The sequence below is a fragment of the Salvia splendens genome, chromosome 1 (assembly GCF_004379255.2).
Source record: "Salvia splendens isolate huo1 chromosome 1, SspV2, whole genome shotgun sequence".
Lineage (NCBI taxonomy): Eukaryota > Viridiplantae > Streptophyta > Magnoliopsida > Lamiales > Lamiaceae > Salvia > Salvia splendens.
Genome location: NC_056032.1, coordinates 26,331,947 through 26,351,113, shown reverse-complemented (window position 1 = coordinate 26,351,113; position 19,167 = coordinate 26,331,947). Strand labels below are relative to the sequence as shown.

The 19,167-nt window shown below is 39.2% G+C and overlaps 2 long non-coding RNA genes across 2 annotated transcripts; both read left to right on the top strand.

Moving 5' to 3' along the window:
- The first annotated feature begins 7,472 nt into the window (after window positions 1-7,472).
- LOC121798195 lies at window positions 7,473-9,432 on the top strand. Its single transcript, XR_006050033.1, has 3 exons — window positions 7,473-7,780; window positions 8,649-8,713; window positions 9,186-9,432. It is a non-coding gene; the product is annotated as an uncharacterized LOC121798195 (long non-coding RNA).
- Window positions 9,433-14,117: 4,685 nt separating this feature from the next.
- LOC121805354 lies at window positions 14,118-16,167 on the top strand. Its single transcript, XR_006051459.1, has 3 exons — window positions 14,118-14,265; window positions 15,378-15,448; window positions 15,945-16,167. It is a non-coding gene; the product is annotated as an uncharacterized LOC121805354 (long non-coding RNA).
- The last annotated feature ends 3,000 nt before the right edge of the window (window positions 16,168-19,167 follow it).

Below are 19,167 nucleotides of genomic sequence, written 5' to 3'. Positions count from 1 at the left end.
CCCTAATACTCTTGGTCGCATTATTTATTAGACTTACTTTTTAGTCAAACTTTTATTGAAAACCCTAGTCTTCTATGCCGTTCATCTAAACCCCTTTAAGTCGCGATCGCCCGCTTTTATTAACCCTAAGGGGCGGTCGTGACAGTTTGGTATCAGAGCCTCAGTTCTTTCCGCTCTGGACCCAAGAGTCTTGTTTGAGTCAAAATCTATGCATGTGTAATTTGATAAATTGATAAACATCGATAGCTCAACACCACAACTCGTCTCCGCCCAACCACAAAAAAAAAAGGTAAAAATACTTTTGTGAGTTTTGGATTTGATTAACCGAAGTTGAAATTTTCGATGGGGAACAAAGTTGATATGATATTTTCGAAATTTTTTGCTTGGAATATGAATGGATGAAAATGCATGGATATGGAATTGATATTTGCGCTTATGCCCAAGATGATGAATGTCGTTATGCGATGAACTTGTATTTTACTTGATAAGGAAAAATTGGCAAATATGTGATAACTCTATATACGTTGGATGAATGAAGTTATATGATTGTGATTATTCAATTGCTTTATGAGGCAATATGTGAAAGAACTTGAGCATGCTGCTATACATAATTGTAAATCATGTATGAATGAAAAATTTTGAGATAGTGTCGAACGTGGAGGCAGGAAAAGCCTAACGCAAGGCAAGCGACGCGTGGGGATATATATCGCGACTTAACGAAATGCGAAAACGCACGAACCTTTTTGCTTCGGAAATGAAATTTCATTCATTCTTGATATGATACTACCCGCACACCTCCATCATTGGAGATTTATATATACGCACCCATCATATTCTCAGCATCATTCGAAACCTCATACACCGTTATTTCTTTCGATCCTTGTGCTGATGCTGAGTTTTTATGGCCCAACGGTATTATGCTCTGATGCGTAATCGCTACTCCAGCGAAAGGGACCACCCGGTTGAGCACTACCGAGATTACGAGTGGGACGGGGAGCTCTTCCTCATGACCTACGTCACCGAGTTTTACAGTAAATGGATGAACGCCTATGCATATAGGGGAGCTACCCATCACGAGGGGATCCAAAAGCTCATCCACACTCTACCATCTCCTTGGAGCGAGTGGACCGCTCAGGCGTCTCAGTTTTTCATATGGTATAGCCCGCTCGATTACACCGCGCGAGGGGATTTGGTTGGCCTTATAAAGGTGCTGCTTCCGGCCATGACAGCGGCATTTGATGGACCGCCACGTGATCCACCTCCACATATCTATCCGCCGGGTACAGCCCGCATGCGGAAGTATCGATGCGACGAGGAGCCACGCGTCTCCCGTGTTCCTAAGAGAAGGAGACTCGGGATGCGTGTCGCAGCCCCTCAAAGAAGCAACAGAGAGGTCAATGGGAGGTTTGGGATTACCCCTCCACCTGCGGGTGTCGAGGAGGAAAATGAGGAAGAGGATCCCGAGGAAGAGGATCCCGTAGAGGAGGAGGACCCAATTAGAGAGAGCGTTGGAGAGACCGAGGAGAAGGAAGATGAGGATGGAAGGGATTAAACATAATAATTCTATAATATTTTATTACGATTTCCCATGTTTTGGATACTTTACCGTTTTTGCTTGACCTTGACATCGTTTTTTCCTTTGTTTTCGTTATAATGGAACTAAGACCTCTTCGAGGCAACTTTTCATATTTCTATGGGAAATTCTTGTCTTTTGCTATCCTATTGTGTAATGATTTGGTACCATCCCTTATTATCTTTTGTGTGATTATCTTTTGCTAGCCTATGACGCAACGGCCTCTTGCTATACTATATTGTAATTGTCATTTTCTATCATATTGCACAATTACCTTTGATGTACTATTGCGCAACTATCTTTTGACCACTCCATTGTACAATTGCCTTTTGCCGTCTTATTATGCAATTGTATTATTCTGTTGTGCAACTGCCTTTTTCTATCCCAATTGTGCCCTTATGTTTTGCTATTCTATTGTACAATTGTCTTTTGTTACATTATTAAACAATTACCTTTTTCTACCCTGTTGAGCAATCGCCTTCTTCTACAATCACCTCCTGCTATGCTATTTTGCAATTGCTCTCTTGTTATCATTCTGTGCAATTGTATTTGACACCTTTGCAAAAGCTCTTTATGATGCAATTGCCCCTTGATCTCCACTTTTCAACTACGCCACATGACTATTCTTGGATTTTGAATAAATGCGATAGTAACTCGTGTGGTACTGAATCAGAATGCCGCCAAGACGCAACATAAGACGTAACAATCCCGAACCTACCCCTCAGACGATGGAAGAGAGTGTGACACAACCCATCCCTCCACCACCGCCTCCTCCACCTCCGGTTGACCGTGAAACTGTGAAGCTTTTTCTAGAGCAAAAACCTCCCGTCTTTGATGGAATGGGAGAACCGGCCCAGGCTGAATCATGGATACGAGCATTGGAGCGCATTTTTGCAATCTTAGGGTGCAATGATAGGGAACGGTTGAGTTGTGTGACCTACCAACTAACCGAGTCTGCTGACTTCTGGTGGGATACCAGGATGAAGACAATGCCCCGAGATCAAGCAGCGGGGATGACTTGGGAAGGCTTCAAGACAGAAATATATAATAAGTACGTGCCCAAGAGCTACCGGAAGGCAAAGGCATCTGAATTCTACAATTTGACCCAAGGGCGCATGACTGTGACCGAATATGACCGTGCGCTCAACAACATGACCCGGTACGCACCTGACCAAGTCGATACTGACGAGAAGCTGGCTGAAAAGTTCCGTGAGGGACTAAGGCATGAGATAAGGATGTCGTTGGCTAGTCGTGGGAGACTCTCCTACGCGGAAGCGTTAGCCCTTGCGCTAGATATTGAGGCAGCTATGCCCAAGGAGAGGATGAAGGAAAACACTACTTTGGCACTACCTCCACCACACCACTCTCGAGAGAAGAGGAAGTGGGAGGGGAATGGGACCCCATATGACAACAAGAGGTACCAGCCCACCCAGAACCGACCACAGTATGGTGGAGGGCAAAACTCATCCAACCAGAGAGGCGACTTCCGGCCCAAGCCACCCCAATGCAATGTGTACTCCAAGTACCATTTTGGAGAGTGTAGAATTCAGAACACCACCAAGTGCTTTAACTGTGGGGGAAATGGCCACTTCTCTAGAGAGTGTCCGAGCAAGAATGTGGGAATGGGGTCGAGGCAGAACACTCAAGGATCCCGCCAGCAGCCAAGGGCACTGCAAATTGAATCAAGGGGAAATCGCGATCAACCTACGCGACAACAGCAACCTTACCGCCCAAGACTCCCTTCTCAGGCTAGAGCATATGCCTTGAGTCAGAAACAACCCAAGACTGAACATGGGAGTCACGAGAAGGGAAACCTGACAGGTATGGGCAAAATCCTCGACACACCCATTGTTGTATTGTTTGATACGGGCGCATCACATTCATTCATATCTGAATTGTGTGTGGACACCTTAAGTTTACCTGCTTACAAATCTGAACATAAGATGATGGTGTCCTCACCAGTGGGAGGGGTAATAGAGGTTTCTCGAACATGCTCGAACGTAGAAATTGTTATGGGAGGACTTAAGTTAATCGCTCACAACCTACAAGTCATGGCAATGGGGGATATTGACATAATTTTGGGAATGGATTGGTTAGCTACGAATTTTGCTACTATTCGTTGCAAGGAGAGACAAATATCTCTGCAAGCCCCGGGGAAGGAACCCACCATATACTATGGAATCTCGATGAACCGGCGAACGTCTATCATCTCCGCTCTTCAAGCTAGTGCGATGGTGAGAAAAGGGCGTCCTGCTTATCTTGTCTATCTACAAGGAGAGGAGAAATGAGAAAGGAAAGTGGAAGATGTTGCCGTTGTACGAGAGTTTCCAGACATCTTCCCCGAAGCTTTGCCTGGACCACCGCCAGATCGACAATTGGAGTTCACAATCGACCTGGAGCCAGGGTCGGCACCCGTGTCCAAGGCACCATACCGAATGGCGCCTAAAGAGTTAGAGGAACTCAAGATACAACTTCAAGAGCTTATGGACCTGGGTTTCATTAGACCCAGTGTCTCACCGTGGGGCACTCCGGTGCTCTTTGTCAAGAAGAAGGATGGGTCGATGAGGATGTGTATCGACTATAGGGAGTTGAACAAAATGACCCTCAAAAACAAGTACCCACTGCCAAGAATAGATGACCTATTCGATCAACTCCGAGGAGCCGGTGTGTTCTCAAAGATGGACCTAAGGTCCGGATACCATCAATTGAGAGTCCGAAGGGAGGACATACCAAAGACCGCTTTTCGCACAAGATATGGTCACTATGAGTTTGTTGTAATGCCGTTCGGATTGACAAATGCACCCGCAGTATTCATGGATTTGATGAACCGAGTATTCCACCCATACTTGGATAAATTCGTCTTGGTCTTCATAGATGACGTACTTGTTTACTCGAAGGATGAGAAAGAGCACGAGGAGCATCTGCGAATTACCTTGGAGACGTTGAGGACCGAGAAGCTATACGCCAAATTCAGCAAGTGTGAGTTTTGGCTGAAAGAAGTCAACTTTCTAGGTCACATTGTGTCGGCAGAAGGAATCCGAGTGGATCCCGCCAAGGTTGAGGCGGTACAACAATGGAAGGCACCTTCGACACCAAACGAGATTCGAAGCTTCCTGGGTTTGGCAGGATACTACCGAAGATTTATAGAGGGATTTTCCAAGATAGCGAGACCAATGACCCAACAACTCAAGAAGGGGGTAAAAGTCAATTGGACCCCGGAGTGTGAGGCAAGTTTTCAACTTTTGAAGGATAAACTGACCACCGCACCAATCTTAGCCGTGCCAGAGCCTGGAATGAGCTACGTGGTATACACGGATGCTTCGAAGGTGGGACTTGGATGTGTGTTGATGCAAAACAACAAGGTGATTGCATACGCATCCCGGCAATTGAGGCCACACGAGTTGAACTATCCAACCCACGATTTGGAACTGGCAGCGGTGGTACATGCCTTAAAGATTTGGAGACATCATCTCTACGGAGTTCGGTGTGAGATCTTTACGGACCACAAGAGCCTGAAATATTTCTTCGAGCAAAAGGATTTGAACATGCGACAACGAAGATGGCTCGAATTGGTAAAGGACTATGATTGTGGCATCAACTACCACCCCGGCAAGGCAAATGTAGTGGCAGATGCCTTGAGCCGGAAGAGTCATTCCCAACTGGCTGCTTTTCTCACCAAAGAAGAAAGCTTGATACGCGAATTTAGCAAGATGCGTTTGGAAGTGGTAAGGGCACCCGAAACAGTGAAGGGTCGAATTGCCACCTTGATGGTTACACCTGATCTAAGAACTGGCGAATCTGGGAATTTCCGTGAGGAATCCGACAATGCTCTCACATTCGAAGGGAGACTCTGCATACCGAGTGACGAAGGACTCAAAAACGAAATCATGAGTGAAGCACATGAGACTCCTTACACCGCCCACCCAGGGAGTACGAAGATGTATCAAGACTTGAAGAAGACCTTTTGGTGGAATGGTATGAAGAGGGATATAGCGGCATTTGTGGAGCGCTGCTTAGCCTGCCAACAGGTGAAGGCTCTACATCAACGACCGTACGGAAAGTTGCAACCACTAGAAATTCTCGAGTGGAAATGGGAGCATATCGCCAAGGATTTTGTGACAGCATTGCCAAAGACGCAAAGAGGGAATACTGCCATCTGGGTAGTTATAGACCGACTCACCAAGAGTGCGCACTTCATACCGATTCCCATAACCTATGGATCAAATAAGCTAGCTCAAATTTATATAAGGGAAATAGTGCGACTGCATGGAGTCCCAGTGACGATCACGTCTGATCGTGACCCGAAGTTCACTTCAAGATTTTGGATCAGCCTACAACGGGAGCTAGGGACTCGTTTGAATTTTAGCACGGCGTTTCACCCGCAGACGGACGGACAATCCGAGAGGACGATCCAAACCCTCGAGGATATGTTGAGAGCCGTAGTGTTAGACCGAGGAGGAAGTTGGGAGTCCGCACTCCCCTTGATCGAATTTGCCTACAACAACAGCTTCCAGGCAACGATAAACATGGCGCCGTACGAAGCCTTGTACGGGAGAAAGTGTAGATCCCCGCTCTACTGGGACGAAGTTGGCGAGAGAAGGGTACTCGGGCCCGACGCAGTCGAAGAAATGGTTGCAATCGTTCGACAAATTCGTGAAAGGATAAAAGAAGCTCAAGACAGACAGAAGTCATACGCGGATGCACGGCGAACCGACTTGCAATTTCAAGCTGGCGACAAAGTCTTCCTCAAAGTATCCCCGTTGAAAGGGATAACACGTTTCGGCGTCAAGGGAAAATTGAAACCGCGATTTATTGGACCGTATGAAATCCTTGAAGGAGTGGGTCCTGTTGCATATCGCTTGGCGCTACCTCCGAACCTTGGGAACGTGCACAATGTCTTTCATGTGTCACAGTTACGTAAATACGTGTTCGACCCAAAGCACGTGATTCACTACGAGGAGGTCGCGTTGAATTCGGACCTGAGCTATGAGGAGAGACCCCAAACGATTTTAGACCGAAAAGTCCAGAACGTGAGAAATAAGCAAGTTGCCTACGTGAAAGTGCAGTGGAGAAACCACTGGCACGAAGAAGCCACATGGGAGCTTGAGGACAAGATGATGGAGTTATACCCAGAACTCTTCCCATGAGAGTACCAAATTTCGGGACGAAATTTCTTTTAAGAGTGGTAGGATGTAACGCCCCACTTTTCGAACCCTAATTTTTTCGAACCCTAAGATGTTGTACTTATTGCTTTGATTGCCGAATTAAATGACGGATTTATTATGTGATTGAAATGGTGACCTAATTTTGATTTGATCGAGTCAAATTCGTTGATTTTATGAAGTGGCTTAAATTAATTAATGTGGAATGAAATATATCATGGTGAATTATATTATTTCGGGGAGTGAGATTTAATTAGGATCATAAATAATTACCTTGCCCTTTTATGAAGGGAATTTTCGACCACTATTATTATTTGGAGAGGAATTTATTTTTCTTGGATTTAATTATTTGTTTTGGGATAATTATCCAAATTAAATCCTAAAGCCTAATTATCTTATTTATTTCTTGATAAAATTAGCCCCTATTGTTTTGATTAGGGAGATTTCGAAATCTCCTAGCTTGTGGAAGAAGAAATTATTCACTAATTATTTTGATCCCTCAATTATTTCCTTCCATGTTTTAATTGGAATATCCTAGCAAATCTTTCCCTACTTTATTTATCAATATTTGGAAATTATTCCTTGTGGGAGGAATTGAATAACACGCCTATTTTCATATTATTTGGGAGGGTTTTTATTGATTTTCTTGCTCCGTATTATTTTATTCTGCTCCGTGAAAATACTAAATTAAATCAATGGCTAATTAAATAGCCATGATTTACAAAATATCCTCCTTATTTCTCCATCAATGACACGCCATTTCCTCCCCCAAAATCTTCCCAAATATCTCAATCATTTATTTCAATTATTCTCCCAAATCTTCAATTAATTGTGGGATATTTCTTAATCCTATAAACAAAGGATCAACCCCTAAACCTAACACACAAATCACACGCCCACTTCTTCAAACCACACGCCCCACCCCCTTTTTCATCTCTTCTCCCACTTGTTATCCATTTCACTCAAGATCCTATCAATTTTCCAAGAGATTGTTGAAGAACCAAGGTTTTAATTGCTTCCTACCGATTATTTCGTCCAAGAAAAGGTAAATTCAAACCCATATTCTTCAATCCTCTCCATCTAGACTTTCTTTGACTCCTTCATGCATGTAGAGAGTGCAGGGAATGAAGATCTAAGGGTTTAATCGGTGGGAATGTGAAATCATATGTGTGAGTGCGTTTTGATTGCAATTACTTGTTGATTTATTGAATCCTCGGTGATTGATGTGCGATTTCGTGAAAATATGTGTTTAAGGACTCTTTTGAGCATGATTGTATATCAAAACCATGAAAAGATTGATTTTGAATGAGTAGGGATAAACCCTAATTCGAATTGCTATCAGTATGAAAATCTGTGATTTCCGAACAGTGTGTTCTGATGTATTTTTGACCAACCAAACGAACTCCGATTTGACCGATTCTTCTTGCTGTGTAAACTTCGTGATGTCTTCTATATTGTGTGTAAATTTCGACCCATTTGGCTAAACGATGAATTTATGGTGAATTTTTAAAGTTGACTGCGCGATTCTGCCAAAAACGTGTTTTCTCGACCAGTAGGTTACGCCTTTGGTTTGCCCGACTTAAAAGTGGTATTTTGACATGAAATTTAAACTGAATGTTATTTGATGAGTCTACTGCCTTGTCATAAAGTTTTAGCCCCATCGGAGGTCGGATGATTTTTAAATAATTTTTACAAAAAAGTTGCGCAGGGCTGCCAGATCTCTACTTTGGTTAAACAACTATATTTGTATGCTTGAATGACATACATGAGTTTACATATGTGATGAGGTGATGTGATATGCAAAGATGGGTGATATGATGTGATTCCTATTGTTGATTGGGAAAGGGGAGTGATCTAGGACATGCATGATTTTAGTCCATGTTAGTGACTAATCGGGGACACATTATCCAAAGGTGAAATTTTGTGCGAGACGCGTGATACCAAAGGAAAAGCGAAACTTGAAAACTAAAGGATCGAGGTGGGCTCTCTTCCTTTTTAAATAAGGACCATGTCCTAATGTTTTATCAATGAGAATAAATGTGACTTCATGCCTTGTTTTGGTTTTTACGTGCCTATCTGATGTGGTTTTTGCCACTATTTATAAATCGAATTCGGGTCCCCGTAGGGCAGCAAACCCTACTTGGATTAGTGTACACCTATGGTAGACTGTGTGCTAGCGTACGGGCTGGCCGGTCTAGTGACCTGGTTTGCGGCCGCATTCCTTGTCATGTATTGGCAGATATGGTTAACGTCTATGGGAAAAATGACTGATCAGTCGATGTTTGAAATGGAAAAATGATTTTGAGTGCCTCGGGCCTTTCTAAAGAAAAACCCCGACGGTTACTTACGTACGGCATGATATCATAAACTGTATTTACAATGTTTTCGGCATGAGCCACTGAGTATTATTTCATAGTACTCAGCCCTGCATATGTTTTCCCTATATGTAGGTTGAGCGGCGACGGGCGGTTGGCGGTGTTGAGCAGGAACTAATAATGAACTGTGGTTGTTTTGGTTTTGAAATTCCGAGTGTCGTTGTGTCTTCACACATGACGTCACTCTTCTCTTGGATGCTTCCGCTGTGATATTTTTCTTAGAATACTTTTCATTTAAATTCTGAAACTATTTTATGATGGGATGTTTGAAACTCGTTACACTTTTTGAATAAATGCTAAACCCTAGTCTTTATTCATTAAACCCTAATACTCTTGGTCGCATTATTTATTAGACTTACTTTTTAGTCAAACTTTTATTGAAAACCCTAGTCTTCTATGCCGTTCATCTAAACCCCTTTAAGTCGCGATCGCCCGCTTTTATTAACCCTAAGGGGCGGTCGTGACAGTTAAAATAATACAATAAAGGACTACAATTTGATTCACATTAGCAACTTATGTTGTTGAAGCACTATTCAACTAACAGTAACCAATTCATGAAACACGCCTTATCAAACTGCCCACAATTAACATATACTTTTCCACAAGTATGAAAAAACACATCAAATCAAGATAGCCAATGTTATTAACTAAAAGCTAGATTCACTCGTAACTCATTCCTCACCAGACATATTAGGATCTTTCTCTCATTCATGCTAGACCACAAATGCTTCAAGTTCAATTCACATAAAATAGCTCCTAAAGGTATTTTATTTGGTTGCAATAGGGCTTGGGGTTAGGGCATATACATGTAGGTTCCTAAGGACTCTAAGTTTAGAATATATGTACTAAAAAAACAAAACATGCAGGATCAAAGACATTTTCTGAAAGCAACCTTCTTCAGTTTAGCTCTGGCTTTTGTACAAATCAGGGGTTAACATGCCATTTTGGCCTTATTCTTTTTCTTTTTTTTTTTCTGTTTTTCCTAGGTCAGTTGTATATTTTTTAACCTAATAATTCTTTCTTCTTTTCTTTTTTTTTCTACTTAGGTCAGGTTACATAATTTTCTGACCTAACTTTTCTCTTGTTTTCCTTTTCCACCCATTTTCTCGGCCATCCTATTACATATATCCAAAGGACTATGAGCTTTCTCCAACAATACCAACTTCTTAATGACATCTTTATTCTTTATCATCAACTTAAGGTTTACCCACAGCCTCATACTTTAGTGCCTCCCACAGACCTTGTTGTATCAAGATCGCTCGCATTTTGATCCTTCATAATCCAAAATCATTTTATGTTTTCCAGTGAATCTTTCCATTTCAAACTGAGTCGTAATCATTTCGTTTGATTCCAATTTTTGCTTTCCACATATAGCGCCAATTTGTAATATCGAGTTGAATCTAAAGCATAAACAAATCAAACGAATGGAATTAAACAATAACCAAGAACGCGATCATATACGTGGTTCGGTGATGAGCCTACATCCACGGGTAAACTCTAGCAATTCCTTATTGATGCCTTTGCAAAATGTGTCACCGATTACAAACATACAAGCTTTACGGTTGATATACAATGTATTAGCACTAAAATACATGCAAGTATACATTGTAGATCTAGTATAACTAAAGGTTAGTACCGGATATTGAAAACAAGGAACACTATCACAGACTGTCTATCTAATACTAGACTTTTTCTATTATTTGGAGACACAGTTCTGGGATTGGTTTGAACCAAGAAAAACAGTAAATAAAACAATTAAAAAAAGTAAGTATGTCATTTATAGATTAAACACGAGGGTAAAACAGGTAGAGATAAGGGAATTCCAAGGATCTGCTTTCAATATATATAAATTCCAACTACAACACTCTAGCATAGTTCATGCTTAACTCGAACAAGTCAGATAAGTATTTCTCATGCGGCACAAAGTAGATTACACACTAAGGTCGTCAATCTTAGATTAACAACTCCAATAGGTTCAATTAAACTCTCAAGAGGTCCTCACTCTCAATTCAAATCACCTTTTTAGGGGGAATTAATTGTAGTGTTATCTAAGTCATTCTAACATGCAAATCCTCTCTCAATTATTTTGCAAGCCAAGAAATCATCATAGAATGTGTCACTCAAACATGAAACATTATCGCACAACTTAGAATAAAGCAAGCATGAACAAAACAAATATTAAATAAATATGAACTATATAAACCAAAATCGTTACTAACATATTTTTAAAATTCTACAGATTTAGCTACTCATAGGCAAATATACTAAACTCATACTCCCTCCGTTCCAACTAAGCTGAGTCGTATTCCTCTTTGGGATTTTTTTTTTAAAATTAACTTCATATATTTATATCATATATATGAAGGAGGGAATTACAAATCAACTCCTATAACAAGGAGGAAAGACAAATTACGCCACCTAAGGTTCGAACTCGAGACCTCCAGGATGGACGCGGTATCCAGCACCCTTTATCGCTAGGCCAAGGGGCTTGGATTCGTATTCCTCTTTGGGATGTCCTAACTAAGTTGAGTCGTATTCCTTTTTTAACAAAAAAATAAAACATCCAACCACTCTTACTTTATTCCACTATCTACTTTACTCTATCTTTATCTTTCCTACTTTATTCTTCTCTCCTACTTTTTCAACATAATTTCTTAATCTTTGTGCCTAAAAGTTATGTCTCAAATTAGTTGGATCGGAAAGAGTAGTTTGTAGGGAAAACATAGAAAATATAAAAACTAATAAGATAAAACACAAATGATGATCTTGTAGTATTGATCTTCACTTCAATCCAAGCTTCAAACTCCAAGTACGGTGGAAAGATGATGAACAATGATCATGAACTCTAAATATTTTATCCCTGGTGTTGAATGCATCAAAAGGTTGCTTTGATGAAGCTTTGAGAGCGTTTATAGCCTTCAAGTCGTGTATGATGATATGGTAAATCTTCTAACCCAATTGTTAAGTAAATATTACGCCGCCCAATTCCAGCGGCCCGTTGCTAGATATCCCGCGGGCCACTAGGAATCTTCGGACTCTTTCAGTGCAACTTTCGGCGGTCGTTGTGCACAGTCCAGCGGTCGCTGGACGTGTTCCTCTTTTCAGCACTATTTCCGAGATGGACCGCTGCAGCTTCAATGGTCGATGGGCTCCAGCGGCCAGCCGGCCACTTGCAGCGGTCCAGCGGCTGGCTCGAATGCTCCAGACTTTGACTTCTTACTATCTTTTTAGGCTCTATTTTGCACATTTAACGCAAAACACGTCAAAATACCAAGGTAAATAAAAAGTATAAATAATGGACATGAATTGCACACTTGACACTTAAAGTGGACCAAATAAAGGCCTTAAAATAATGCAAAATCCAAGCGTATCAACGATCTAACCATGTCTACATATAATTTCCTCTACCAAAAACGCGGAAGATCAACTAACCCAATGCCTACTTGACAGCAAGAACTCAACTCCTTCTTGATCTCAAAGATCATCTCTCATCTCAGATTGAATTTTGAGTTGTAGTGTGTGTATTTGTTACATCCTGTTACATCTGGAATGACCGGAATGAGGGTATTTATACTCCTCTAACCGTTACTCATACAGCCCTAATCGCATGTACGGTGTACCTCAGAGCAGCTACACACCATGCCACACTTCCAACGGCTAGTTCATATTTTAAAGCCACACTTTCCCAACACTCATATATTTTTTTTTACAAATTAATGGAATTCTATAGTTGCATAAAAAAATACCCCTTCCATTTGCCATTAATCATCTCATTTGAGATTGATATTGGTTTTAAGAAATATGAAGGAATGAGTTATTTGGATATTGGTATTAAGAAATGTAACATCCCAAAATTTTTGTGACTTTATTTTTATATGGGTGTCGAATAAAATTTCCTTTTATGAAATTAATTGTTTCTATGTGATTAAGTTGATTATATGAAATAATTGTTATGAGTGATGTGGAATGAAGAATTGTCTAATTGTTATATGTTCCAATGTGAGGAAATTAATTAAGTGAGATCATTCATTTTATTCTAGCCAATTTAATGGGATATTTTCGGCCTCTTCAAAATTATTGGAATTAATATTCTCTTCTTGGATTTAATTAATTGTTTTGGGATATTTATCCAAATTAAATCCAAACCAAATTATCCCTAATTTATGCTACATGAAATTCGAACTCTAGCTATTTTTTTGGGAGTTTCGAAAAATCCCCTATTTAATAGGAGGATGAATTATTTTTCTTTGATTTAATTGATGCCTTATTGATTCCCTTCTTTTATTTCAAATCCAATTAAATCATGCCACATTTTACTTCCTCACTCTAATTGAATTGATATTTGAAATATTTCCTTGTGGCAATTAAAGCCAAATTTTCGCCCCTTCCCTATTTGTGGAGAAATTGTATTTGTTTCCTATTGTTGTGGAATCCCTTTTTATTCAAATAAATACAAAATAAATACCTATGTCTAATTAATTGGGGATGTGAATATTTTCTTTCTATTTTGTCTCCATCCCACACGCCCCATATGCTTCTATTTTCCTTGTGGAAATTTATTTATTTGTTACCTATTTTATGGGAGTCTTTTCCTATAACAGAATTTCCAAATTTAAATCCTATCCCCATTTAATTGAGGATTTAAATAATCCTCTTCTCCCCTATTCAAAATACATGCCCCCTCCCTTTTATTTTGCTACTTGTAGATTCTTCAAATTATTTTATTTCCTTGTTTATGAAATACTCAATATCTTTTACCAAATTTTGAGTATTTTTCTCTCCAAGAAAATACCAAGTCAATTCCTTACTAATTTATTTGGCAAAATTTTCGAAATTCACCCCCATTCCACACGCCTACTTTTATTTCAATTGTGGGAATTTTTTTTACATCTCCCACAATTTAATTAATTCATTTAAGTGTGGGATTTTAACCTAGACTATAAATATTAAAAACCTTAACCCTAGCCCTCATTGTCATCCTACACGCCTCCCTCCATCCTCCCTCACTCTCACACGTTTTCTCCTCCTCTCCCACTCTTCCTCCCCAAAAACCTCCCATTCAAGCTTTATTCTTGCACCCATTGAAGTGATTTTCAAGAGTCTCCGACGGATCGCATCGTTCTTTGCTTCTACCGATTTATTTTTGTCCAAGAAGGTATATTTGCTCACTTTTCCTCATCCTTTTCGTTTGAACCATGTTCTTGAGTCCTACATGCATGTAGAGGGTGTAGGATTAATAGATCGCAAGATTTATCGGGGGGAAAGTGTGTTGTCGTAAGAACTTGGATGGTTATGTGTTTTTGATTGAAATCATGTGATGTTGGATTGGAATATTTGGTGAATGAAGTGAGATTATGTGCAAATATGTGTATGAGAAACCTTAAAGCATGATTATGTGTTTTCAAGCATGAAAAATTGGTGTTTGTTTGATGGAAGATGAAAACCCTATTTTCGAACTATGAACCTGAAATATGTGGTGCACGACTAGTAACTTATGATCTGTAATTGACCAACCAAACGAACGAATTTTGATATGAAATTTTTACTGAGTAAACTTCAAGGTGTTTCCTGCGTCTCGCGTGAATTTCAGCCCTTTTTATCAAAAAATTAATTTTTAATAAATTTTTGAAGTTGACTGCGCAAATCTGCCAGAAACTCGTGTTCTCGCCAAGAATATTTCGTTTTCTGTTTGACTAACCAAATGACCTCCGATTGATGTGATTCTTAAACTATATGCAAATTTGAAGTGTCTTCTGAGTCGTGTTAAATTTTCAGCCTTTTTGGGCATTGGATGAATTTATGGTGAATTTTTTAAATGAACTGCGCAGTGCTGTCAGAAATTGTATGTTCCGAGCAGAGAGTTTAATATGTGATATGACTGACTAAATGACGTGATTTAGGTGTGAAAATTTTCATGGATGAACTTGAATGTGTCCTCTGTATTGTGACCAAAATTTAGCTTCTTTTGAGGTTGGGTGAATTTATAGGGATTTTTACAAAACGGTCGCTCTGTTCTGCCAGTTTTCTACCTTGTTAAAATGACGCATTGTTTCAAGTTTAAAAGTATTGTATGATGCATGTATGTCCAAGGAACGTGTCTAAATGGTGTAATCACTTGTGATAAGTTGGAATGTGTTACGTGTGTCTTTACACCTTTGTGACGTATGTTGGGTTGGGGAATTTGAGAAAAACGATGAGAGAGAAGCGATAGGACATGCATAGTAAAATGTTGTTGTAGAAGGCTGACTTGTGTTGTCGTTGACAAAGGTGTTGTGTTTTCGTGAACTCGAGGATCGAGAGTTGCTATAAGTTGAGTTGTGAATTGCTAGGCGAACGAGGTGGGCTTTCTTTTCAAACCTCTTTACTTTTCCGAAAATGCTATGTGGCGTTATAAGGGTGGTTTAACTGTTATGTCATGCCATGTTGTTTTTATTATGAGATTGTGTGCCTGATGCCTAGTTCGTATGGGTTTACTCCGTTGGCTATATGGCTGTGTTGTGAAACGAATTCGGGTCTGAGTAGGGCCGCAAACCCTATCAGGCTGTGTACACTGGTGGGATCGTGAGCCGTCCTTGCTAGTCGGCCGGTCTCGTGGGAGAATATTGTGGCCACACTTTCGTCGCACTGTGATTGTGATTGATGGATTGATGTGGAAAATGGGGAGATAAATTTGTCTGGCCAGACTTGAATATTTTTGTGTTTCTCGTGATATTTCTTACTATATAAAACTCGAGATCACTGGTATGGATGACATAACTTATTAAAATGTTTTCGGCATGAGCCCATTGAGTACAACAAGTACTCAGCCCTGCATATTAATTTTCTTATGTGCAGGTTGAGAGGGATGTTGCGGTGGATGTTGAGCTGGCTTAAGTACCTAGGATGCGTTGTGTCCTCATACATAGGCGCTATCCTTGACTCTCCTTTAACCTTATTGTTTTTCCACTGCTATAATTTGAACTATGTCTCAAGACTTTAACCTTCTCTTTATATTTTGTGTTTGAACATGTATGGTGGTGTTAGGTTTCAAACAAGTATTTACGTTGTCTTTTGAAAATGGTGTTCTCCGATATTTAAGTTAAACGTTTGTTTTACCTTAGTTATTAATTGTTTTATTTTATAAGTCTTTTTTTTCCGTTGCTCTTTTAAAAGCATTTTACCTTAAGTCTTCTAAAAAATTTTTATAACCTTAAACTTCTTAAAACTAGGTTGTTTTCCTTTCTTAAGTTAATTAAGTCTTCTTTTAAACTGTTATCCATGCATGTCGGTCACGATCACCGCGGTTGTGGTACCCCTTTGTATGGGCGGTCGTGACAAGAAATGTGAAGTAATGAGTTATTCGAATACGAGACATATTAATAAAATATTATTGTAAAGTCAAATGTGATATACAATAATGAAGATGTATACTTTTTTTATTACATGATATGAAGGAACAAACGGGATTTAATACTTCTTTTATCCACGAAAATAATCTCATTTTATTATTTTGGGATATCTACAAAACATAGTCTCTTTTCTAAAAGTGAAAAGTTTCTAGCTCATGTTTTTTCCACTTTTTCTTCTTTCTCTCACATTTTACCTATTTTTTCTCCCTATTTCTCTTACTTTATCTACTTTTTCTTCCAGTTCTCTCTTACCTTATTCATTTCTCATTAAAACTCATGCCGTCCACAAATGGAACAGTTTTTTGTAGACGGTGCGAGTATCTGAATGATTGGGACATGCTCAATCATCAACATTTCTGCAGAGATACATAAGTACAAATGCTTGCGTATATATTAATTTGAAAGATGAAACATTACACTAAAGTCACTACCTTATAGTTCAACTAATTTATTACTTTATCTGTTTTAAGCTATGCATATGTTTTTAGGGTGTCACAGCTAAACTAAGTCATGAAATATTTTATTACAAAATATAACATAATTATTCTTTTTGACTTTATTATATCTCCTGCTTTATTCGATCTTCACAACTTAACTTAACTATCTAAAGCATCAGTTTCTCAAATCTTATGCCCAAATGAAACTTCTAGCTTATAGTAGGACGGCGAGTATTTTTTTAAATAGCAAATAGTAATACATAAGTCGATACTTCAGAATTGAGTGTGGCAATGCAAACGAGATTGGGCATGTGTCCAATCCATAACTAATCTATGTACATGTGTGCTCATCACATAGAAGTCATGATCAATTTTGTTTCTTGGATGAATATTCTCTCCATTAGCCAATAAGTAACATAAACAGTAGTATCATATTATTATAGTATTTATAAATGAAGTTTCATATGATCAGTTGTAAAAGTAAAAATATTGAAGGAAATAGTAAGGAAAAGGGTGAGTTATATATGATCCTCTTATTTAGGAGAAAATCACGTTTCTAGGCTATTTGGCCTTTAAAATAACGTAAATGTACCCATTTTGTTATCAATTCCATTTATGGGAAAAACGTCGATGAAGTTGCCGTGTCTAAACGTAAAGATGCCAACATAGACGGCGTTTTATACTTGTGCCGTATTTTGGGCGTATTCTTTCCAATTATCATTACGTTAAAACACGCCATTAGTGTTGGCGTGTATTATATAAAACACGCCAATTTTAGATGCGTGTTTACGCAAATACGCCAATAACATCGGCGTGTTTAAACGCAAAGACGCCAATAAAATCAGCGTTTTTAAACGCAAAGACGCCAATAACATCGGCGTTTTTAAAAGAAAAGACGCCAATAACATCGGCGTGTTTAACAGAAAAACGCCAATTTGAGTGGCGTGTTTTAACAGGCTGATATACCCCAGCCTCCACCCCCAAATCGCGAAAACATCACAGCCACACCCACACTCTGCGATTTTTCTCCAAGCAGCGCCAATCTCCGCGAATTCGCCCTCCTCTCCGTGATTTCACCCTCCATTCATCAATCGGTGCTATTCTTCCCCAGATTCATATATTTTCTTCGGTTAGTATGCTTATCTTTTACATTATTAGAGTAATTGTTGGATAGTTAGCTAGGGTTTGTAATGGGTTGTGAATTGAGTTGAAATATTATGCCTTTTGGATTGTTTGAATGACATTAGTGTTGATTATTATGTTGGATTATTTGGATTTAAGTGAATTTATATATAAAATTCACTACTAGAAAAATTGCTTCTCACTACACTTTTTTTATCACACTTTATAAAAAGTGTCAGCATAGATGTACTATCTACACACTAGCTTTTCACTGCACTTTATAATATATTGTTACTGCACTTCAACATAAAAAGTGTCATCATAGATGTACTATCTACACACTACCTCTTATTACAGGTACCCGGTGCTGCACTTGCATAAGTGCCATTATAGATGAAGTGTCAGCACAGTAATTTTCTAGTGACAATTTTAAGTGTCATTACAAGCCAATTTTCTAGTAGTGATTGATTATAAACCTAAACCCTAGGGTTGTTATAGCAAAAAAATTGGGCAAATTGATTTGGTTTATGTGGGTTTTGGTTGATGTATATTGTTTAGTTTGAATTGTTGATTTTGTTTATATTGTTAGGCTGGGCAATTTGTAATTGGACAAATTGAAATTGTTAGGTTGGACAAATTTGTAATTGAAATTGTCAATTTTGTGTAGATGAATTGTGTTATGATTTTGGATGTGAAATGTTGTGTAGGTGAATTTGTGTATTGTGAATTATTTGATTTTGGTGTTCCATTTTGTGAAATTGGATTAAATTGTATGTAATTATTGAAATCATTTATGTTTGGTAAATGTTAAATTTGGATTATGAATGCTGTGTAGGTAAATTATGGCATCATCTTCGACTTCTGCTCGTCGGCTTGCGTGTTGACCCGACCGGGTTGACCCGACCAAGGCAAGCGTTTTCGCGTTTTTCAGCTTTGGGAAGGTTTTTCGCGTTTTGGGGAGGGAATGTGACTAGGGTCTGCGATTTTGAGGGAGATCTGTGATATATGGTTCAACCGGAAAACGCCGACCAGGTTGGCGTTTTTTATGTTAAACACGCCAATGATCTTGGCGTTTTATTACTTAAACACGCCATCAAGATTGGCGTCTTT